This window comes from Pantherophis guttatus, chromosome 5 (assembly GCF_059756535.1).
Source record: "Pantherophis guttatus breed Tessera chromosome 5, ASM5975653v1, whole genome shotgun sequence".
Lineage (NCBI taxonomy): Eukaryota > Metazoa > Chordata > Lepidosauria > Squamata > Colubridae > Pantherophis > Pantherophis guttatus.
Genome location: NC_142067.1, coordinates 28,528,980 through 28,554,922, shown reverse-complemented (window position 1 = coordinate 28,554,922; position 25,943 = coordinate 28,528,980).

The window sequence follows — 25,943 nt, the reverse complement described above, 5'->3', positions numbered from 1 at the left end:
TATTTGCTGAATAAACCACAATCAATATTCAAATATTACTTTTTTGCTAATATGAAATATAATGTATATGTTACTTGCATTGTGTTAACAATCTGTATTAACACATAAGCAAAGGTTTACTGTTGGGGTGCAATGGTTAAAGTATAGTTAAAATGTTTATAGGTGGCATTTGCCACCAGCCAGATTGGCAAGAATGTTCCCCGGCACGCCATCAACATGTTGGAAATGCAACCATCACAAAGGCACCTATTACCATATGTGGTGGACCTGCCCAATGGCGAAACAATATTGGCAAAGGATCAAAATACAAATAGAGGAAATAACACACCAAAAGATAGAACTAAGACCAGAAAGCTTCTTATTAGGCATAGTGAATGGATACTATGAAAAAGAAACAACCTATTTAATTATACATATGAGAACAGCAGCACGAATACTATACGCGCAACACTGGAAGAGTAGTGATATACCAACACCAGATAAAGTAATCAATAAAATTATGGAATGTGTGGAATTAGATAGACTCACAAAGGAATTACAAAATAGGGAAGAACGTGACTTTTACTTAGTATGGGAAAAGTGGTATAGTTGGTTGAAAGATAGGAAAGAGATGAAGCAATAGGAAGTAAATAAAATGACCAAATATAATATGATGGAAAAAAAGAACAGACATAGGTCTACAAAGATCAATATTAGATAGACAAAAGGGAATGACCAAATAAGGAAGAGTCAAAATACAAAGAGAAATGTATATTATAGTTGTGACAAACTGGACATGTATTGAAATGGATGTTTATATGTTTTTATGTTTTCTACGTTTCATTGTTCTGTTTAGTTTGTACTTATAAATAAAAATTGGAGGAAAAAAAATAAAATAAAAAATAAAGTATAGTATTGCGGGCAAACTCTGCCCACAGTCTGGAATTCAATGTTGACCAGGCTCAAGATTCCAAACTTCCAAGGTTACTAAAATGAAGATCCAGATTGTTGGGGGCAATGTGCAAATAATTCTTACATTGTAAGCCACTCAGAGAGTGTAGTTCCCATCTCTCAGCCACAACCCATTAGTGACTTGTGGGAGATTTGCAACCAGGCCACAGAAACAGTGGGTGAGTGCATGTGCACACATGCGCATCCCACCTTGTGTGAGCAGCAGGCGAACATGTGCATGGATGCTCCATTTGTGTAAGTGATGGGCCCATATGCACACTGCTCATCCAAATAGACCTACACACACTAATAGTGGGTTTAAAATCCCAGCACTACCAGTTCGCTATCGGTAGCGCACGGGTGCTCGCTTCATGAGCATGGGGCGCTTCTGCACATGTGCAGAGCATTTTTTATGATGTCTGGGCGAGTGGGCGGAGCCTTCCACCACCGCCGCTACCAGTTTGCCCAAACCGGGGCGAACCAGGACCAACCCACCACTTGTTCTGTCCCCATACCACGCACACACCCAACCAGCCAGTCGAGGGTTAAATAAACTCTTCAAACACTCAATGTCAGTGATAAGGAACTTGGCAGCAACTCCATGGCTGCCTGCCAAGAACTTTTACTCCGATAACACAGACAAAAATACACACAGTTTGAATAGTCCAGTTTGTAATTAAATCCACAGCAAATAGGTGTTGTGTCCGAAGGTGCAAAGCGCCTCGCCAGAGATTAGCTTTGTCCGTCACAGAGTCCGAATGGCCACCACACTCCCTTTTATAGCCTGTGGGGTGTGGTCCAGTGACTCAGCTTAATCTCTGGCACGCCTCCTTTTCTGCTGCGCCCGCTTGTCTCTCCGACGCTGGCGTGGGTCCAACCACAATGTTTCTTCGTCACTATCTGACGGCTTGGAAACACCTGGCTCCTGGCCAATCTCTTCTCCTTCGGGAGACACCTGAGGCATTGTCAGAGAGGAGGGTCCTGGAGAGGGAGGCCTGGCTGTCTCCTCTCCTTCATGTTCGGAGCCTTCTTCCTCCGATAAGATAGGCTCGAAGGACGGAGCCACAACACCACTGCTACACATGTACTTGCCAGACACTCGCACAGAACCATCCTCTCTCTCTCTCTCTCTCTCTCCCCCCCCCCAGCTGGTCCTCAAAACTAGAAAGATTGGGAAACTCTGCTATAAAGCACTATGGGAGAAATGTATAAGCTTAAATGCTATTGCTATTGTAATATTAATGGTTTACATCTCCTGTAAACACCACAAAATCATAGGAATGCTCCTTCAGGTGATAATGACAGAATCTTGAAAACCTGGTGGAGTGCCTCTTTGCCACTTCTTATAGCAACAGAATTGTTTGGATTATTTTGAATTTATTTCTGACATTTTCTCCTTTCCTTTAATTAAAGTATCTTTTGTGCTGAATTTATATTTACCGGCAAAGAAATAAAGGGAGAGTAGTATAGATCTATTTCAAGTATTTAGCTCTTGTCAGCTAGCCATACTCTTCTGGGATTCGATCCTAGGCTATTTAAATATTAGGTAGATTATTAACTTCTAAGCCACGGGCTCTCCTCAAGAAGTAGCCTGGGTTCGAATCCCAGAAGTGTATGGGATAGGGCTAGGGTTAGGGTTAAATTCAACACAAATTAGTTTGTTGCGAAAGTGACTGCCTGCAAAGGCTTCTGGATTGGGGCTGAAAGGCGAAAGTGGAAGCAGTATGCTCCATCCCATATTTGGGTAGGCCAGGTTGCCCTGATAGACTGGTCTCACCGGAAAAAACACTTAACACTTATCGTTTCTGTTAACTGATCCTGAATACTACATCAAAATTTCCTCTGCATTATTCTACTTGAATTAAATTTGTACAATATACTTCGTCAATATCAAGCAAACTACACAATGGCTTAGCAAATGTGTTGACCCAACCAAGGGAGTTCTCACTTTACTTTTCATAATTGGTTGAGAACAAAATGTATAAGCATAAGGTATTGCACAAACTGGAAATAGAAAAAGCACATACGTCATTTTCTATGTGTTTTAAAGGAGAATATAGAGGTTTTGATACAAGTTGCTAGGGAACATGAGTGGAAAGCTGCAGTTGAATTAATTACCTGTTTGTGGACAATTGCAGAACTAAAATGCTGAACCAGATGCTGGCTGATTGTGAATAGTTCTTATATTTTAGGTATCTGTACTTGGTGCCATTAGAAGACCTGAAATTTGTATTTTGTTAAACTAATCATGACAAAAAATATGGAACTTCTACATTATTCTCCAATTTTGAATGAGTAAAAAAATGAGAGCTATCCATCTTTGGATATTACCTTTCAGATTTATTGAGGAAAACCCTAAACGTTAGGCATATAGTCTGATATTTTTTCTTTTCTTTATGATCCACTGTGTCCCTTATGGGTGTCCTCTTTTCCCTGAATACTTAGTAGAACAACATTCATTCGTTTACAAGTTTTCCCCCTTAGGAAGGGGAACCTTAATCAGAACCTTTTTCACTCTGTATAGTTCTATGCCTTAAAAATATGGATTATTTTTACTTTGAATTCTTGAGCACTGTTTCTGTCTTAAGGCAGGTGCCTTCTATGGGCAGGGCCGGATTTAGATGAAAAGAGGCCCTAGGCTATTCCACTTATGAGGCCCTTTCACCTATAGTAAAAGTGTAATTTTAATTTTGCTAACAATTTGAATGTAGGCCCCTCTTGATCTTGAGGCCCTAGGCTGAAGCCTAGTTAGCCTATAGGAAAATCCGGCCCTGTCTATGGGAAACACTTGATCATTATTAAAATGTATAATTATAAATAAAAAGAAAATAAAAAGTAACCTACATCTAAGTAATGTCTTTCTAAGGATCACCTAAAATAGCAAACTTTAAAGGGCTTAGGTATAAATATCTTTATTAGGTTCAATGTAAAATTTGTAGGAGGTAGGTTTAAAAGCCTAATTATCCACATGTCAAAGCTTCAAAATCTTCATTTAGTTTTATTCTAAACATGCAATATAGAAGTTAGCAACTTTCATTGTGAGGGTCTTGAGTCAATATTCACTCAGAGAGTGAATGGTCAAAAGTCATCCAGAGAATGCTGCACCTAAGACAAAACTAGAACTCATAACCTCCTAATATTCAGTCAGTCATTCTGCCTTGTTCTCTTATTTAACACAGGCAGTCCTTCATCTTAATTACAATGCAGTCTTCTGTGTGCTCTGGGCCCATAACCTGTCAGAGTTTCTTGCAAAATTCAAATCCAGAAGCACACACAGATAACTGAATCAGCTGGATTCATTAACTTCTTTATATTCATAATAACACATAAAGTATATTTACAATACCAACAGTTGATTCTTCAGCTCAGATCAGCAGACAAGTTTACACATTCAGTACAGCAGAGAGACCAGTTTCACTTCAGCTCTGCACAGACTCAGAAGCTGCAGTCTAAGACACACCGTGGCTCCAGTCTGTCTCAGCTCGCAATTGGCTGACTTTGTTACTATGTCCTAGTCTAGTTGATGAATATACCCTGACAAGGAAAGCTAGTAAGTAGCAATCAGTTCTGTACTAGATAGAAAGAACGTACTGTGAAAAATATTATAAATATCCTGTGCTCAGTCATTCAGGCCCAAGTAATCTTATGTCTGGACTACTGCAATGGGTTCTACATGGGGCTGCCCTTGAAGAGCATTCAGAAGCTTCAACTGATGCAGAGTGCAGTGGTGTGGGCAGTTCTTAGGTCTGCATGGCATGGGTCCAGTTTGCTTGAGTAACTGTCTCAGCCCACTGGGATAGGCCTGCCCTACCAGCAGAGGAGGCATGCTGCAGGTTCTGCCAGTCAAGGAATTCCCACTGGCAGTGTCCAGTTGAAGGGCCTTCTCTGCTGTGACTCCTGCCCTTTGGAACATCTCCTGAGGTGGGAGCCTGAAGACCTGGCTCTGCCAGATGGAGCCCTAACAGGGGAGCATCACACTAGAGGTGATTGTTGAATTAAGAGGCAATCTTCCTTCTACACACACTCACACACACACACACTTTTCCCTCCATCGCCATTTTTTAATTACATTTATCTTAATTGGGGGTCTGTATTTTTATTCTTTTAAAGATATTTATTTGTTAGGATTTTAATGTTTTAATGCTGGAAGCCATTCAAAGTCATTTTGTTATAAGACTGGCAGTAGATAGATGACAGATAGATAGATAATAGATAGATAGATAGATAGATAGATAGATAGATAGATAGATAGATAGATAGATAGATAGATAGATAGATATCCTGCAGACCCCTTTAGGGCAGAGTTCCATAAACTGGACATCACCACTACAAAAATGTCTTCATATCCAGAAATACTTGCAGGGGTGGGTCAAAAAAGTCCAAGGCTACACAATTATACTTGTTTATGTGTTTTACTTGCATGATACACATTAAAAAGGTGCCAATCTTCAATGTAACACCATCCCTCCAGCAGATTTGGTGATAAAAATTTAATAAACTTGATTCACTTCCTGAATCCCACTACTAAATGTTCTTCATTTAGTAATTCTGAATTACAGACACTCAGTTGGTGTAGTTTCTTTGTGCTAGAGGAAAATTGGTAGAATAAATTATCGTAGTTCTATAGTCTTTACCCAGCAAATTATCTCTTTCTGAAGCCCATGAATAGAAAAATAGGCCAATAGCTTTTCTTTAACATGACTATGTTTCAGTATGTCTCTACAAATAAACAAATAGGACGAAATGAGACCACCAGCATGTTAAATCAAACTTGGAAATTTGTATACACATCTATGTGCTATTTGGAATAAATGTCATCTTTAATGATTGGGATATTAGCTACCTTTCTATCTCAAGTAGAAAGATAATTTATATTGCCCAGAATTGTTATATTTTAAGAAATGCTCTAGGACAAATGGATGATAAATCTTTTGATGGTTGAAGACTACATTTAACATGGCAGCAGGACTGGAGGATAGACAGTGGGTTGGATACATCACAGAGTGGTGAAACTGGAATTTTAAGGCTCTTTACTGGGTTTACTTATTGTAAGGCAAACTATACATTATAGTTTCCATCTATTTTACACTTCGAAGTAGAAGGCAAGAAACAGAGAACTGCCATCAGTTTCATGATTAAAAGAGAAGTCTATGGACTGCAAAAAAGTACTTCTGGGTATGAGCTATTCTTCTTTGTTGATAAGGTTTTCATATAGCAATAGCACTTAGACTTATATACTACTTCACAGTGCTTTAAGCCCTCTCTAAGCAGTTTACAGAGTCAGCATATTGCCCCCAACAATTTGGGTCCTCATTTTACTGACCTCGGAAGGATGGAAGGCTGAGTCAACCTTGAGCCTGGTGAGATTCGACCTGCCAAACTACTGGCAGCTGATGATCAGCAGAAGTAGCCTGCAATACTGTACTCTAACCACTGTGCCACCAAGTTATGTCTATGTATGCCATAACTTCATCATTCTTAGTAATAAGTAATAGCATTGGAATAAAAAAATATAATGCTATAATATATGAAATTCTTTTTTCTGCAAGTAGCAAATAATATCACATGTCCATGATATATGGAGCCACCAGGAGCACCCATAATAACGGTAATCGACTTCAAATAAGAAGTATGACCAGTATTCAAAGCCTTGTTCTTTTAACTTGTGTTGCATGCATTGCATCAATATAAAAATAGACAGGGCTTCAATTGTCCACTAGTGTCTGCCATTTTGAAGCCTATAACTATTTCAACCACTACTGCGATGTTGATATCTCCTCCTGTGAAATATCAAAAGTCTCCTATGTGTCCTCCTTAGGGCTGGGCACAGAACTTTCTGCATTTCTTTTCAATTTGCTAGAAAAAGAGTTTGATTTGTATTTTTCCCCAAAGGGGGAAAAAACCCAATAAAATGTTAATAAAAAGTTCATGGATGGCTTGCAGTGTACTTGCACTTATATTTGCTATTCAGTTGTGGTAAAGATTAGAACATTAGGCCTTTTCCTAGATGTTATTCTCTGCTACAATGTCCAGGGATCTACAACCACAACCTCCAGGGAAGACATAATGCTGGTGGTAGAAGGTTGGTGAGGAGTACAAGGAGCACTTTCCAGAACCCCAATAAACAAACAAACAAACAACTACCCAAAACATGCAACAAAAATGCTAAATACTGCCTGTGAATGAGGTTTTAATGAGGTTTTAAAAAACTGAAGAAGGAGGTAAATTTTGATCTAGGGTCTTAAAGAATATCATCCTAAAATGAGTAGGAAGACTCTTCTGAGTCCTCTGTTTACTGAAAAGCAAGTTTCAATCCCAAACTAGCCTTTGTCACTGCTTGTCCTTTTCCTACTGCAGGAGGTTATTCAACAACAATCCTCTGAGATATCAGAACCCAGGCAAAGAAAATGAAATGTGTCTGACATTAATTCACATATGCAGACTCAAGTGGTGAAAGGGCAAGAGAGAAATGTCCTTTTTAAGTATGATTGAAATTCAAATTAGGTTTGAATTCCACGAGTGCAACACCTTCCCATTTACAAATGCAGCAAAAAATGTCAGCATCTAACACCTGATGTATGCTAGCAGATACCCTTTAGAGCTAGCGGCAAGAGTAGAAAGTCAGAAGAGCAAAAGGATATTGTCTTAGAGAGAATATAAACAGTTAATTACTTGTAGTTGGAAACAGAATAGATGACAGGAAATGTGTTTAAATGTGTTAATATTGACTGATTTTATATCAGAAAAAAATCTTTACAGATTTATACCCTACTCTTTAAAGATCATAAAATATCTCATTTCCCTAAGTCATTTTATACTAGAATTGTCCCAGAAAACCTGATATGTAAAGCTGCTATTTTATTATTATTATTTTCACAAAATACATACTTTTATGAAATGTACAGAAATATCCATACAGACCACGAACAGCAGTTTTACTGTATTGTTGGCAAGATAAATATAAACCCCATCCAGTGCCATTAAGAGAAGGAATAGATATTTCCATCAGGCTGCTTCCTTCAATCCGCCAGATTACTTTTCCTATAAAACTATTGAAAATAATATTTTGTCTGGTATAAAATCTACAGGCAATAATCGGGATGACTAAGTCACATTCTGCCTAGGTATATATATATATTTAATTAAACAATACCAGATTTCTTGATAAAGTATGTGCTGTCTTACCCAGTTGCTATACAGATAATATTATACATGATACTAAAATATCACAAAGATTACTATCAATATATCATAGTTATAATAACTGGGCCACTCCCAGATCTGGGAGATGGATAGCAATGCTAACTATTACTCTGGATATTCTGCTATGTGTTTTGTAGCTATAAGCCATGGTATGCTGGAGAGCTGGATCATATTGGCTCATGACATTATATTTTCGAGAACTTTATGAGCTGGTTGAGAATAGAGCTAAGCCACAACTGTTTGGTAGCTCACAGGACAGTGCAGTGGTAGCAATGGAAGCAGCAGAACCTGCTATTATACATTTACCAGCATACCACTAGCCTATAGTTAGATAAAATGATGCAACTACTTCAAACTGTGGCTCAAGACAGATGATGAAGCAAAACCAGTTTACCATCCGTTGCTTTTCTGGTTTCATATTTAAATTAGTACTATGCTGAAGGCTCTATGAGACTCTACTTCCTAGCTCCTCTGGCAGGCTGGTTTTATGAGTGGTTCTGATATGGGTCTCAGAGAGATGCTTAGTGAGGTGTATAGCATGGTTTCTGTAGAGCAGGGTTCTCCAACCTTGGCAACTTTAAGACTTGTGGACTTCAACTCCCAGAGTTCCTCAGCCAGCAAAGCAAAGCTGGCTGAGGAACTCTGGGAGTTGAAGTCCACAAGTCTTAAAGTTGCCAAGGTTGGAGAACCCTGTCGTAGAGCATGGTCTTCTGACATATCCCAGAGAATGAAGCTTAAAAAGAAGCAGTTAGCAGTTAAGAGATTATCCTGCCACCAGTTAGGGATTCATGGAAAAACACAACAGACTTTGGCCACCCCTATTGCTGTTCCATCATCTATGTTGAAATAATAAAACAACAACAACACTGTAATCTGATTGACTCTTATAGAAAGAGTCAAACAAAGGAATGACATCATGTCTACTTCAGGCACCATCACGTCTGGGAAGATTCTGTGGTCTAAGAATCATGAAATCGGGCACTAGTGTCAAGTGTCACTTTCAACTAAAATTAAAGAAAAGAAAGTATGTAATTCTGTCCGCACATTGCCAAGAATTTGGCCATTATGTTAAACAGCTGAAGAAATCTTCCATAATTTGGTGCCTTTTTTATGTTTTGGATGGCTATGTGCGATTTCAGGAATTGCAGTCTTGACACATCTGGAGACCAGGTTAAAGCAAGTACTTGTCAGAGTTGGATTTACTGTATTTCATTGGTACTTTTCCGATTGCAACCAAGAAAAAAAAACCCAACATGTTCAAACTATATTTGACAGCAATATTCACAGAGGACAATACTGAAGAGAATGTTTGAGATGATTTCATGGGCCCTATGAACCAACACTCAGCAAGTTTGATGTATGGTAAGTTGCATGGGAAAAAAGTCCTCAGAGGTACTTAGCAATGCCAGGAATTTCCAGCTGTACATGTATGTTTGTGTGTACACACACACACACACACAAACAATGTACAGAGGTAGATAGATAGATAGATAGATAGATAGATAGATAGATAGATAGATAGATAGATAGAAAGATGATAGAATGTTATGTATGTTATATACATACACATATATACATATACATACACACACACACACACACACACACACATATATATATATACCGTGTTTCCTCGAAATGAAGACTTTTCAAGCTGTTCGCAAAAACGCCCCATTCTGAGCCTTCAGCAACATTGAAGGCTTGGAATGGGGTGTTTTTACGAATGGCTTGAAAATGGGGAGGGGGGATTTTCCTGCCTCTTACCCTGTTCTGAAGCTCAGCACAGGCTGAAAACAGCATAAGAGGCAGGAAAATCCCCATTTTCAAGCCATTCGCAAAAATGCCCCATTCTGAGCCTTCAGCATATTCCAGGATTGCAACAAGGTGGTGGCAGTGGGACATGTCAGAACAGCGTCGGCCAGCTGCTCATCAGTAGGCTGCTCTCCTGGCTGGGTCTGTCCGTAAGTGGCAACGGCAGGCAACAATGATGGGACATCTGGTCGCAGCAACGTGGCTGGACCGACGGCATGGTGCAGAGTCCTGGGAAGCATGGCTGAAAGCACGTGCACGGCCACAGGGGTGAACAGCTGACGAGCAGCTGTGTTGCTCGGCCACCAGAGGTCTTGTAGTCACCATCATCTCCCTGTTCTTCGCACTGGCCACACACCTTGTTGCCTGCCAGTGCTGCTTGCAGCTAGACCTGGCCAGGAGAGTGGCCTGCTGATGAGCAGTGGGCCGGCGCTGTCCTGATGTGTCCTGCCATCGCAGCCTTGCTCATCATTGGACTTGTCAGCTCCAATGGTTGCAGCTCTGTGCCCCACCCCCACCCCCAAGTATGGCGAGCTCGTGCCTCCTGCAGTATTAGCTCAGCATATATGATTCCATATATCTTTGAATTTAGTTGAGAACAGGAATATTGAAATGTCCCACAGCAGAGAGAAATATACTTAAGAGTTATAAGCTCTGGGGCTTGGAATCTTTCTGCTTCAGCTGATATATTGTTTAAATCTAAAACTTATTTAAAAACCTGTCTGGATGTGATGGCTTTTAATTAATCTTCTCTTAGTTTTTATACCATATAGTACCTTGAAGACGCAAGATCAATCACAGCTGTATTGTAATGTAGAGTTGGGAGACAGAAAGATAAATGAGCCATCAGGTTTAGCATTTTGATAGCTAAGTTTAATTTTAACTAGCTCATGAGCATACTGTAGATCAGAGGATAAAGTCATGAAACAGCTTTCATCTCTGCAGCCCAGGCTGGGATTCTTTCATAAAGAAACAGAGAAGGTTTGTTGGTATGTTTACTTTAAGTTCTTTCACGTAGAGAAATAAAGATCCATAGAAATTTCATCCATATAGTTCTCTACGTTTGTAAGCCAGCCTTCTGGTTAGTACAAACGTGAAATATTTTTATCTGTATCATTCACACAATTTGCACTTTCTCTAATGCAGAATTGGGCAATCTTTAGCCCATACATAAATTCTCTGCCAGATGGTATGTCTAAGCAAAAAAATATGTCTAACTTTAAAAAATGGATAGGAAAATGCAAGGTAGATGTCTTAGGCCTATGTATCATGTTAAGTTCTCAGGCAGTCATCAAAGAATAGGAAATCATTGGACTTGATTCTAATGACATCACTAGGCATGTTCTTGTACCTCCAGATGCCAAAATAACCAGATCAACTAAACACATCTATTGGTCTAAAGAGGATTCTGGGACCTAAGCTAAGCTTCTGTACAGCCATAGAACTTAGATTTATATATCACCTCATAGTGCTTTACAGCCTTGTCTAAACAGTTTTACAGTGTCAGCGTATTGCCCCCAATAATCTGAATCCTCATTTTACGAATTTCAAAAGGATGGAAGGCTGAGTCAACCTTGAGCCAGAATCGAACTTCTGGCAGTTGGCATAATTAGCTGCAATACTGCATTTTAACCACAGCATCCCCATTCCTTTAATGTAGATTGTAGCCACTATATTAAAACAATCCCTAATAATTCTTTTCATTGTGCAAATTTCATGTTAGTATTTTTTATTTATTTACCTTGCTCTAAGTTTTTTTTTTAATGTAAAAAAAAATGTACATTTTAGAAATGCATATTTCCCTGTTCCTTTTTAGTGTTCTGCATTTGCAGTTTAAATAAATCTGTTTTTGTCAGGAGTTTTTTCATTAACAAACTTCTCAAACTAGAAAAGAATTTTCTTTTAAGAATATCCTTCAGTGTATTATTTATTTTTTTTCAAAAAGCTATTTTTTTAAAAAAAATCCTCTTTGCTGAGGTTTTTTTTTTTGTTGTTGTTGTTGTTCATTTATTTTGCACTGCTGTATTTTCCTTGTTATGAGTAATCTATAACACTATGGAAGATAGGTAGGAAGGTAAAGTTTTCAAATAAAGACATCAATAAATATTTGTCCTTCATTACCTCCCTTGCAAATCTGCAAATTGCTGATAAAAGAGAGCTTGGCACACAGTGCAGGAAAGAAATTTAAATGTCTCCACCTCTCCCTTGCAAAACTTGATTCAGATCCAAAGGAGACATTTCAGCGATTTAATTTTTAAAATTTGGCTCCTATGTATCCTACTGTTATGATTCTACTCTTGATTAGTCTATGTTTATGTAACTCTTGCTTTCATTCTATTAGTCTAATAAGTACAAGTCTTTGTGTTAGGAGTAATGCAGAACTGATTAGAAAGAAGGACAATAAAGTTAATTCTCATCTAAGGGAAGCACCACATTATTTGCCCTTGCAAATATTGTTGTCATTTCAAAAGTGACTAAAACCTTGCAGACCAAACAAAGTTAATGGAAAGTAAATTTCAGCCCAATAGCTCAGAACTGTTTACTAGGAAACTGAATTTGTGTTTTGCAGAAGTAATTGATAGTTGTTTAGGCATTCCAGGAAGCAGTTTCAGTACTGAGCCACTTTGATTATTAGCTTTATAGCAGGAACTTTGAATAGCCTATAATCCAGAATCAAAGAAGTCCTTAGAACTGAAAAGCTTTCAGACCTGTCATGATAGGGCACCACAAATCAAGAGAAAAAACGGCATTATCAAAAAAAAAAAAAAAAAAAAAAAAACCCTGGCAATAGAAATCATCCATATATTACATTAATTACGTTGCTATCTATTGATAAGGATATATTTTTATGTAACAGAGGTGCAGCTGTAGAGAGGTAGCAAAGTAGTTATATCATTGACAAAAAGAATTTCTCATGCTAATATAAGCACTAGAATAAACATATTGGGATCTTATTCCATGCAGCTAAGTGTACCATGGATAGGAAAATCATAATTTTAATCTAGATTGGGACTGGGAAAGAGTTAAAAGTTAAATTTGTTGCCAAACTAAAAAAAATAATTTCTTGTTACCTAGTATTAAATTACAAAATATAAAATAGTTGGTTCTTGGAGAAAACCGGTCCTATATTTTAAGGATTTCAGGTTTGAAATCAGAGTCCTATTTCAGTCTCTTGAATAGGGAAATTGACTTTTTTTATGTACCAGTGTTTCATTTTTGTAGTCCTTGAGTTTTTCTGTTCCATTTCTATATCGGTCTAAACTGGTAAAAAAATCTCAGCATGAACATTTCCCATTTGTAATATATACATCTTTGTAAGCATTTTTATATGCTTTTGTCAATGTTTTCAATTATATGTTCATTTTTTAAAACTATTCCATCATATCATCATTTGAATGTATTTAGTAATAGAAAATTTTTAAGGAGCACCTTGCTTTCACCAAAGGTTTGTTGAGGGAATTTTGCACTACATAATCATGTCCCACTTATAAAGGTAGAGTGGAGTGACCATGCTGCTTTGTTTTTCATTATAAGAGTGGCTTCTATACACAAAGGCTTCAGCACATTTCTCAAAAAGCTTTCTACCAAACCAATCAACTGCAATTCAGTGCTTTGCAAAAGTGCATTTTTGCAACACCAAAAAGTACTCAGGTGCAAATCTGTATACCCTTAATGTTTGTTGTTGTTCTAGTTTAAGGAACTGGGATTCTGAAAAATATAAATATCTAAACATAACTGCATTCCCCTTTGGATACTGACTGAGGAACATCAAATTTTATTCTCCTTAATTTTAATTTTAAAATAAAATAATCTTAAAAATCATTTTTCCTCTGATAATAAGCCCAATCGAGCTTTTGAGCACATGTGCTAAAATAAGCCCTCCTCGAAAATATGCCCCCCCAAAATAAGCTCTCCCCAAGAATAACAACTCCCTGAAAATAAGCCCTCCCTGAGAATATTTAAACACAGACCCAGCCAGTCCCTGCCATTTCCTCTGGTTAGGGTTAGGGAACCAGAGCTGGAAGTCAGGTAAAATGGCAAGAGGGACCCCATCTTGCTTCACGCGCTCCAAAATAATAAGACCTCCCTGAAAATAAGGCCAAGCGCTTATTTTGGGGTTCAAAAAATATAAGACAGGGTCTTATTTTTGGGAAAACACGGTAGCATTTACTGCTACCACCTCTTCCTTATTTCCCCATTTCAACCAGGGATTGCCAAAAAGAGAAAAATGCCTTTTCATTCATAATTGAAAAAAACCCCAAATTGTCAGCTTAAGCAAAGCGCATGCACAAAGAGAACCAGTAGTAACACTGGTTGGAACCCACCACTGCTGGAGACAGCAAAGTAAACAAGAAAGAAGTGGAGAAAATCAGGAAATATAAGGACTTGCAAATAGAAGTAGAATGATGGAACAACTGTGTCAAAAGAAAACAAAGATAATATCAATAGTAATACAGTATGTGCATTGAGGGCAATCCTAAAACATCTGAAGAATCACTCGTACACCAGCGGAATTGACAAAATCACTAGTTAATTGCGAAAAGCAGCTTTACTTGGAACAGCTCACATCCTGCAACCATACTATTAACATTATCAACAACAGCATCTGCCTATCCCAGATCCTTGGGCAGGATTTGATAGGTGGACAAAAATGCCAAATCCATTCTAAACATCTGATTGAATTTGCAACCGACCATAAGAATTTGTTCCTCCTAACCACCTTTCTAACCATGACAATTTTTTTTAATCAAAAGAATATATACATGTTCTCAGTTTATTAAATATTTGTAATAAATTGCTGGTGGGTTAGACAGATGGTTTTTTTTGTTTGTTTGTTTTGTTTTGTTTTGTTTTCTGGTCATGGACTATAGTAAACTATTTGATTGACCTAACTCAGCTTCCTGTTTATGCTGGTTGTATAATCTACATGATCTGATAGAAGTTATTTTCTTTGTAGAAGCAAGGTTTTCTTGACAAGCAAATATGTTGACTAATAATATCTAGGGACTTTCTTATATCTTTATTCTGAGTTTTCTTCCAAACCATTTTCATTTATCATATCTGATACGTGTCCAGAAAACCATTAATTTGATTAATTTGCAATCATTTCTATAAGTATAGCAAGATACCTTGGTTTTCTTTTTCTTATAAAGTGAAGAAAGGCAAAATCATAACTGACTGCTTAGATAGATGAGATTAAGCATTAAGGATGAGGATGCAGTGGGAAATAGTCATGTTGTCAGACTAGCGTTATGCATCATGACAAGGTCAACAATGGAGACACAAATAGGAGAAAGATCATGAGACTGCCATAGAATACAGTAATTTACATACTAAATTAAAGTGATTATTTAGGCATCAACCCTTCTCTAACAGTAGTGTCTAGCAGTTGCATCACTACAGAACATAAAAAATCCATGACAGACAAATTAATAATCCTGCAGTGGAATATTTTATCTAACTCCAGTCAGTCAATTCAGAGATTTGTGTGATCAGATACACAGGCTGTTATAATTTATACATCTCAAAACTTCCTTAATGAATGTTCATATGAGCTACATGGTTTGTGTAGACCTTTACACCAGTAAATAATCAGCTTTGCCTTTGTCCTAATTTTGCAGTGGTGAGTTTCATAGGTTTTAGTAATAATTCTACTACCTGAAAAAAACCACCAACGTTTAAAATGCTGTCATAATTTTTGCCCAGGCTGCTGTTTTCTCAGTGCTCAGAAACAGGGTTTCTACTTAAAACTTCAACGTAATAAACCCATCATGCAAATGCATTACTTGGGTCCTATCTCAGGTAATTAGGAATCCAGTTAGAAAATTAGCTGGTTTTTCAACTTGCCACTCTGATATTATCTACCCCTAACTTTGGTCCTTCAACTGTCCACAAAGGGCAATATAGCCCACTATTTTCTGAATTTCTATATTTTCTATAGCTGACTTCCTCTCACAACAGTGAAATTATTTTATTGCCTTAAATAATAACAATGCCATTCTCATTTATTTTGTGACATTATAAGCCCACCCAGAGATCACTCACAGAATATAAATGCTATATAATATAAATACAAATAAATTTATTTAAAATATTGCCTTTCCATCTCTAAAATGTGCAAGGACATTCTTCAATGTTATTCAGCAAAGAACTCTTTACAAATGAAATGGCTCATTTGCTTTCACATTTGTGTGTGGTGTATGCATACAGACATGTGCACTCCTATTTTAAAAGTGAAAAACGATCAGTAAATCCCTATGCTGTATTAGCATACAATGTGAGATATAGATGGTTTCACTGTTTCCTCGCCTTTGTTAATCAATTTTAACCCTTTGGTTTCCTGTAATGATTTCTTCTTTATCTTTACAGACAGGCAGGGGAATAAAGGAGAGATAGGCAGATAGATAGACCAATATTTTTACTGCCTGCTTTTTCATCTACTTCTGTGGTCTGCTGCAACACAAAAACCGGTTATTATTATTATTATTATTATTATTATTATTATTATTATTATTATTATTATTATTGCAATTATATCTTTTGTGGAAACGCTGATATTGTTGCTTTAATCCTTGTTAACAAATTAGCTTTTTTGTTTGGGACAATTTTTCAAATACTTACTGTCATCTCTCCATTGATGTTAGACATCAAGTATCAGGGGAGTAATAACAATCTTCACAGTTATTTAAGAAGTCCTGACTTATAGCTTCCTTTTTAGTTAATACCCTGGATAATTTATAAGTTATTTAAAAATGTTCTTAGTTCACACATAACAACAGTATGATAGGTTAAGATTTTTATTGGCTGATTAAAATTAAAACAAGGTGGTTGATTGCTCCTTTTTCACCTGAGTCCACTCTGAGTATAAATGACAGCAAAGGATGTTTAAATTCCATTGAGAACCTGTTTGCTCTACTGGTTAAGGCACCAGACTAGAAAGTGGGAGATCATGAGTTCAAGTCCTGCCTTTGCCATGAACGTAGTTGGGTGATTTGGATCAGTCATTTTCTGATTTTACATTTGACAACTATCACAATAACAGTATGAACAAAGTTCTTGATATGTTTGTTTGGATGGTTCCTTCCTAAGAGAAAAAAAATGTTTGAATAGGACAGGAAAGAAAAACAAAACATTTTAGCAGCTGCATCAAGAATGTGAAACAACTTGGTTTATGAAATTCAGATAACATTCCTCCTCTGACTAATTTTGACAAGTTCCTGAAGACTATTTTATTTTGGCAGGCTTTTGTTGTTTCTGGCATTTTAATGTTTTATTTTTTTTATAGTTGACTCCATCTCACTGTTGATTGCTTTATATTTGTTGAAACTGTAACTGGAGATGTCAAAAGCTGCTATGCGTTGTTCTTTTCTATCCAAAGGGCAAGATACTATGTGTGTGTGTGTGTGTGTGTGTATGTTTTCTCAGGTTTTCGTGGGTGTTTGTATGTAGGTCTTTGGTTATTCGGGTCTTCTCCCACATAAAATTGGAAGTGTCTTGGCGACGTTTCGATGAAGTCTCATTCGTCGAGAACACCAGCCTGAAGATGACGAATGAGAGTTCGTCGAAACGTCGCCAAGACACTTCCAATTTTATGTGGGAGAAGACCCGAATAACCAAAGACCTACATACAAACACCCGCGAAAACCTGAGAAAACATACACACACACACACACACACAATTCTTCGGTCATCCACCACACTTGTTTTCCGTGGTCTCCCAGGTCTTTTGGTGTTGCTGAGCTCACTGGTGCATTCCTTCTTTTTGAGAATGTTTCAAACAGTTGTTTTGGCCACGCCTAATGTCCTTGCTATCTTTCTGATGGGTTTCTTTTGTTTCTTCAGCCTAATGATGGCTTGCTTCACTCATAGTGACAGCTCTTTGGATCTCATCTTGAGAGTTGATAGCAACAGATTCCAAATGCAAATAGCACACTTGAAATGAACTCTGGGCCTTTTATCTGCACATTGTAATTGGGGTAATGAAGGAATATCACACACCTGGCCATGGAACAGCTGAGAAGCCAATTGTCCCATTACTTTTGGTCCCTTAACAAGTGGGAGGCACATATACAAACTGCTGTAAGTCCTACACCGTTCACCTGAGTTGGATGTACATACCCTCAAATTAAAGCTGACAGTCTGTAGTTAATGCACATTGTGTTTGTTTCATTCCAACTCCATTGTGATGGTGTATAGAGCCAAAGATGTTAGAATTGTGTCGATGTCCCAATATTTCTGGACCTGACTGTATATGTATATGTGTGTGTGTGTGTGTGTGTGTGTGTGTATTATTATTATTTTTTATTAATCAAATTTCTATACCGCCCTACTCCCGAAGGACTCAGGGCGGTGAACAGCCAAGATAAAATACAGACAATACAAATATTAAAAATCCCTTAAAATTATTAAATATTTCGGCCGAAACACAGATTAAAACACCCAATTTATAAAATCACGAATTAAAAAATTTAAAATTTAAGAATTTAAAAGAGGGGAGTTAGGCCAGGCCAGCTTGCTGAAATAGAAAAGTTTTGAGAGCACGGCGAAACGTGCGCAGGTCCGGGATCTTCTGTATCTCTGGGGGGAGCTCGTTCCAGATGGTAGGTGCCCCCACAGAGAAGGCTGTCCCCCTGGGGGCCTCCAGTCGACACTGTTTGGCCGACGGCACCCTGAGGAGCCCCTCTCTATGGGAGCGTACTGGTCGGTGAGAGGCTATTGGTAGCAGAAGGCGGTCTCGTAGATACCCCGGTCCGATGCCATGGAGCGCTCTAAAGGTGGTAACCAAAACCTTGAAGCGCACCCGGAAGACCACCGGGAGCCAGTGCAGCTCGCGCAGGAGGGGGGTCACATGGGAGCGCCACGTCGCTCCCATAACCACCCGCGCGGCCGCATTCTGGACCAGCTGGAGCCTCCGGGTGCTCCTCAAGGGGAGCCCCATGTAGAGAGCATTGTAGTAGTCCAAGCGGGAAGTGACAAGAGCATGAGTGACTGTATTTAACGAGTCCCGATCCAGAAAGGGACGCAACTGGCGAATCAGGCGGACCTGATAAAAAGTCCCCCATATATATATATATATATATGCTTTCGTAGATTTTCATGGGTACAGGTATGCAAATCTTGGCGCACACACACACACACACACACACACACACATATATATATATATTATAATAATAATGTTGAGTGAGGATAATGAAGAATGGAATGGAGCAGTTGAACAGAATGCTTTTTCCATCAATCAAGCAAAGATCCATATTGAAAAAAAAATAAATACAATTTTGTTTTTCTATCTCTTTGGTTCCTGATTATTTCAGCTACATTAATAACAACTTTTTATTCTAGGTGAATAAAAAGGCCACTTTTAAAGATTGTTATTCTGACAGCTGTAAAACATGTCTGAATATACAATGATATACATATTGGTCTTGATTTTGTCATTGAAAATTAATAGCTATACGTATGGTATGCATTGTGTATTCTGCTCAAATATTTAACTCCAGAGTAACAATTGTATTGTAATTAAGAATGATAAACCTTTCCTTCTGCTCCACATAATCAATATTCATACACTTGTTTAAATGGCTGTTCTCAGAACTGAACTGACCGGCAGCCTCTTTGAGCAATTAATTGAACATTTGCTTTTAAAAAATGTATATGCTTTGTAGAAATTCATTCCTTCTCTCCTCATAAAATTCTTTCTATAATTTCCCTAGGAGACAAGAAGCTTAATTCTAATTTTTCTTCTAATACATCAGTATAGTTGAGCTTATTTTTCAAATATGTCACTGGGAGTGCCAAGTACTAATGAATTGAGGGTGATCAATAATATAGATTATCCCATACAGCATCTTTCTCTGAACAATAAAGAACAAGAAATATTAAATGACTGTTGTACAAATTATGGACATCAAATGCAGGTCATATTAAATCACTGCAAGATAGCTGTTACCAGGCAGTGAGCAGAATATGAACAACAGCAATGATTCACTATCTGGGTCAGATTTTTACTCTTCAATATTTAATTACTTGTATAAAGAGGTAGAAAGAAAGCTAATCTGCAGGGGATGCAAAATTGAATGGGTTTTAAACTCATAATGTTCATGATAGGTACAGTAAGCAAAATTGTTAAAACTAACATAGGACAGTGAGTTTGTCTCTCTAGTTTTGCTACTTTTTGTTTTGATCCAGACTCATTGTACAAGTGCATGGTAGCAGACAAGCAAGAATGGGAGTGACTGACAAACTGAAGAACCATCAGAAAGTCTAGTAGAGAAGTTCTTCATCATCAGATAAAAATTAAATGCATTGTATCTATACCATTTATAGCCTCCTGATTCCATATGGACAAAAAAAATCATTCTGCAATAAAACATTAAAAATGAATATGATCCTCCCTGCCTTAGTGTCAAGAGGATCAGAGACATCAACTATGAAATATTCTCTGAAGAATTATATTTGGATCGCCATCCAAAACGATGCCATTTTGGAGAAGAGTGGAGAGGGATTGAAGTGTTCCACATGGACAGAGTCTATATTAACAAGGATTGTTTTCTCATTCTCCTTCCTTGAAACTCATATGGTAATTCTTAACACCCTTAATAAGGAAGTACACATTGGATGACTAAACTCTGCTCAGGATATGCAGTCCTTCAACTACCTCCCTGCTTAGCATGATACAGTAAATAAATATTATTTTTCAATTGTTTGCTAAAATATAAACTGGTTTTCTTTCAGAAAACTCAAAGAGTATACATGGATTTCTTCCATTCTTCCCCCTTTTAAGACACTGGACTGAAAGTTCTTGAAAAAATCCCAGTGTTGTTGTTTTTTCTATATGGAGTGTGGAGTTGAACCTGAATTTCTCCAATTTTATGCTAATACTGTATCTGTTATTTCAGTTTCTGTTTAAAAATGCTTCTTTTTACTCAATGGCTGGGCTCCTACATTGTGCTGACAAAATGAGTGTTGACCTGTTTCCGCCACATCTGCCACTCAACACATGAACTGCAACTAATGGGGATTTGGGAGGGCAGAAAAAACAAACCTGATACGACATGGATTAGGGTGGGAGGCAAACACACCAGATATGTAGTTTAGCTGGGGTACACGGGTGTTGGCAGAAACTGGAATACAGATGGTGATGGTGGCACTGGGTGACAAACAGCTGAAGTTGTTGGCGATGATCGGAGAGAGACAACACATGATGTCTCAGATGACATGGAAGGGGATAATGAGTGGCTCGTTTGAGCACACTCCCCCCAACAGCTGTGATAGTCAGTGGAACGAGACCCTGATTGATTGGGGAGGGGTGGACTTCCCTTGAAAACGGGCGCTGAGAGGCAGAAGCTCTCAGGGCCAACTTTAAACTTGTAGAACTCCGTTTGTCTTGTAGCCAGCTTGTAGCTGTAATAAACCTGCCTTTGACCAGCATTCCAGCGCATTCAAGTCTTTTGTGGCAACTCAGCACAAGTGTGGCCAAGCAAGCCAAGAATGAGGTTTGTTTGGCTTTGATTTAGAATGAACTTCTCATTCAGTTCAGTCCTATTCACAGTGAAAAGATTTAGGAAATTAACTGGAGCCTTTAAAGTATCTTTGAATGTGTTGATTGCAAGAAATGAGGATGATGTTTTCACCTGCTGCTAGGTTCTCAATGAAATAGTGAACAACAGTGTCTATGCACCACAAAAGAGGTGCACACCTCACGGCCACATTGACTCTTTGGTACAGCTTTCAGAAAACTCCAAATTATAATGTTTAACATGACAGGAGGGAACTGGTGAGTAATCATTATTAATTACATTTAATTTACAGTGCTACCTTGGTACTCAGGTGGTTTGAAACTCATTGAATTTGGTATTTTACACATTTTGACATGCAAATTTTGTCCTGGTATTCATCATTTGTTTGGTGCTCAACACAAAAGCTGGCACTTGTCAGTATTGGTTGCTTTCTGACTTGCTACATTATTCCTTTTGGGAAAAAAATTGTTTGGTACTCATTGTTTTTGGAACTCATCACTCTTCCTGATACCAATTAACAATGAGTGCCAAGATCCCACTGTATAATTACATGTAAATAAAATATAATAAAAACAATATTTTTTGTCTCAAACTCATTATTTTTATAACACAGTGCCTCCCCGCACATGTTTCTTAAAAAATATATAAACATCTAAGCATTTCAGGCAGTCCTTGAGAGTTCTTTAATCAATTCTCTTATATTTATAATTAAATTTACTTTGTGTCCTAGTCTCCAGCTTCAAAATAAATAAATATTTTTTCTTCCTTTTTTATTTCATATTTGTGTGAATCCATATTTAAGGCTACAATTAGTTTTCACCTACAGGAGAATTAAAATCCCTTTGTTTTTGATTTAATAACTGAATCACATTTCTAATTTAGTGCAATAATTCTTCCAAGGAAAATTGGATTTTCTATATAATTGTGAGATGCAACCTTACTGAACAACAACACAATTGTAATATGGTGTGCTTTTGGAATCCAGACCTGTTCATTCAATATTTCCTATAGAACATGATTCATTTTCATTTTAACTTTCTTCAAGAAGACTTCTAACATCATGTAAATCAATTGAGCATATGCCTTACAAATTCAAGGTAGGATTTGGTGCTTTAAGTTTGAACATATTCAATTTATAGAGTTAAACACTGATCCTACTAGCCCTAAATAGTGATTAGGCCAGTGGTGGGCTGCAAATGGTTTAACAACTGGTTCAGTGAGTGTGCACTTTGCGTGTGAGCACACCTAACGTGCTTGCATGCAGCATTCAAAATACAACAATTTGAAGCTCAGCTGCTTACCTTCTAAGGCAGTCCCGGTAAGTAGAATAGCGGAGGCACAGAAATCAGCTGTGCTGTGCGAATCAGCTAAGTTAGAAAGAAGGAAATATAGGACAGGATAGGACAGGGGAAGGTGGGCGGGGTCAGCTGATCATAGGAATTACTGGTTCACCCGAACCAGTCCGAACCAGAAGCAGCCCACCACTGGATTAAGCTCTAGCCCTCCAGGGCCTTAGGCAAGAGTTTTCCAATTTTACCTGAAGGCCTCAATAAAGCCTTCCTTTCCTGATCTGATTTCCACTTCAAAAGTCTTGTGATGCTGGATATTTTATTTCTACAGTAGTTCTCTGCATCTTTTCTGGTGTTGCAGCACCTCTATTCAAAGTCGATTTGGACTAAAACAGATCAATCAAAATGTACTGGTTCTTCCAATATGTGGAGTTTCTTTGAGGGCTGTGTTTTAAGGGAGATTATCATTGTCTAATGTCCAACATTTCTGTCTTTAAATGCCCCTTTAATGTAGGAGCATATGTACCCACACATTTCTAAGTAAAACTGCTCATGGAAGTCTCCACATACAGAACAGTGGGAAAAAGGGGGAGAGGTTTAGGCACTCATCTCCCTCTGAGACTGCTCAGTATCACTCACTATATCACTGGAAGTTAGAAATGGACAATATCAACTTCTATTATTCGCCTGCTCACTGTGACTTCAGGGCACATTTTTCTGCTCCACATTTGACATTCATTTTTCCATGTTATGACATCTCAAGAAATCCAGTCTATTTTGAGTAGCACTATTCAGTTTGCCTGAGCACCAAAGAATTGAGGCATTTGAACTATGGTGCTGGAGAAGACTCCTGCAAGTTCCTTGGACTGCAAGCCGATCAAACCAGTCAGTCCTAGAGGAGATAAACCCTGACTGCTCTTTAGAAGGCCAAATCCTGAAAATTCAAATATTTTGGCCACCTAATGAGAAGGAAGGACTCATTGGAGAAGAGCCTAATGTTGGGAAAGATTGAGGGCAAAAGAAGAAGGGGACGACAGAGAATGAGGTGGCTGGATGGAGTCACTGAAGCAGTCGGCGTGCGCTTAAATGGACTCAGAGGATGGTAGAGGACAGGAAGGCCTGGAGGAAAGTTGTCCATGGGGTCGCGATGGGTCAGACACGACTTCGCAATTAACAACAACAAATTCAGTTTGCTGTATTCATTCATCCCTTTTCAACAGAGGAATCCCCCTTTAATTACAATCTCTGGTAAATATGGAAAATTTATTAAGCCACCAAATAATTCCTATATTAAATTAAATAAACATCTAATACTGATGGGATTCATATATGATCCAAACAGTATGTTTCTCAATATAACATAGAAGGCAATGATTTGGGGGTCAGGCAGAATATTCATGGACAATAGTAAAAAAAAAAGTTTTTCTTTTTCAAAAAAATAAGCCAAATAAAGTCAAACTGCAGCTGAATTTATGAAAGGATCGATAACAGCTAAAAGCAGAATGAGCAATAGGCCATCAGGCCATTGAAAGAGTAACTGGGAAGATAAATGCTGTTTAGGGCATGTTTGTAGGCCCAGTGAGATAGTTTGATGGCATGGCTGTACAGCTGAAATAGTAATAATTAATAATAAGGAAATGATTCTTGCCTCATGCTGATCATCTTATTAAGGGAAGGATATTGGGGAAATTGAACAATCACAGCTGGAATGATTGATGGATGGGATTCAATTAACAAGAGATCACTGCATTTCAGAAGACCAATTTCTGAATGAAATAACTGGCAAAATGCCATGGAATACTAAAAACTGCATATACATTTTTTTCTTCACCATTTCCTTTTCTTTTCTTCTAGAGCTTAGAAACCACAATCACTAACAGAAAAAAGTTTAAAACAACATGCTGTAGGAAGTTAGCATCCAATCCCTCTCCTAGCAAAATGATATATTTTAGGAAATATTAAAAGGGCAGAATATTTCCCCAAAAAAGGGAGGCAGAAATTTAGCCCACTACCACCACCTTTGTCGATGGGCCATTAAGGCCTGAGCCAGTCCATTCTACATAACAAAGATAGGATTAGCCCTCTACTGTGTCAATTCAGTGATGTGATGGATGTGATGTGTCGGTGCCTGGACGCTGTCAGGGTCTGGATGGGAGTCAACAGGCTCAGTCTTAACCTAGACAAGACCGAGTAGCTGTGGGTATTGCCTCCTAAAGACTATGTCGATTGTCCATCCTTAGTTCTGGGGGTGGGGAGAGAAATTGTCCCCCTCAGAACGGGCTCGCAATTTGGGTGTCCTCCTAGACTCACAGTTAAGTTTAGAGCAACATCTGACTGCTGTGGCTAGGGAGACCTTTGCACAGGTTTGCCAGGTGCACCAATTGTGACCCTACTTGGATCGGGAGGCTCTCCTCACAGTCATTCATGCCCTTGTCACCTCACGGTTAGATTATTGCAATACGCTCTACATGGGGCTACCCTTGAAAAGTGTTCGGAGACTACAGTTGGTCCAGAATGCAGCCACCCGAGCTGTCATGGGTGCACCTAGGTACACCCACATTACACCAATTCTTCATGAGCTGCACTGGCTCCCTGTTGGTCTCCGATCACAATTCAAGGTGTTGTTTATTATCTTTAAAGCTCTACATGGCTCAGGGCCAGGTTATCTTCGAGACCGCCTTCTGCCGCATAGCTCCCAGCGACCGTAAGATCCCACAGAGTTGGTCTCCTCCGGGTCCCGTCAGTTAAACAATTTATTTATTTATTTATTTTTTAGTCAGATTTATATACCGCCCTTCTCCCATAGGACTCAGGGCGGCTCACAGAAATAGGACAACCCAACAATAAGTGAAAAATTAAATAATATTAAAAGCAATTTTAAACCCCCAAGTCCCCAAGTTAAGTTAATGTCAGCTGGTGGGCCCACGGGGGAGGGCCTTCTCTGTGGCTGCCCCAGCTCTCTGGAACCAGTTACCTCCTGAGGTCCAGACCATCCCCACCCTATTGGCCTTCTGAAAAGCGGTGAAGACCTGGCTTTTCCGGCAGGCCTGGGGCCGTTGATCTCGCTTTTGTGATCTGGCGAGATCTAGCCATGAATGGTGTGAATGAGTTTTTAATGTTTTTAATTTTTCAATGTCTTTTTATAATGATTTTTTAAATGTATTGTGAGCCGCCCTGAGTCTTCAGAGAGGGG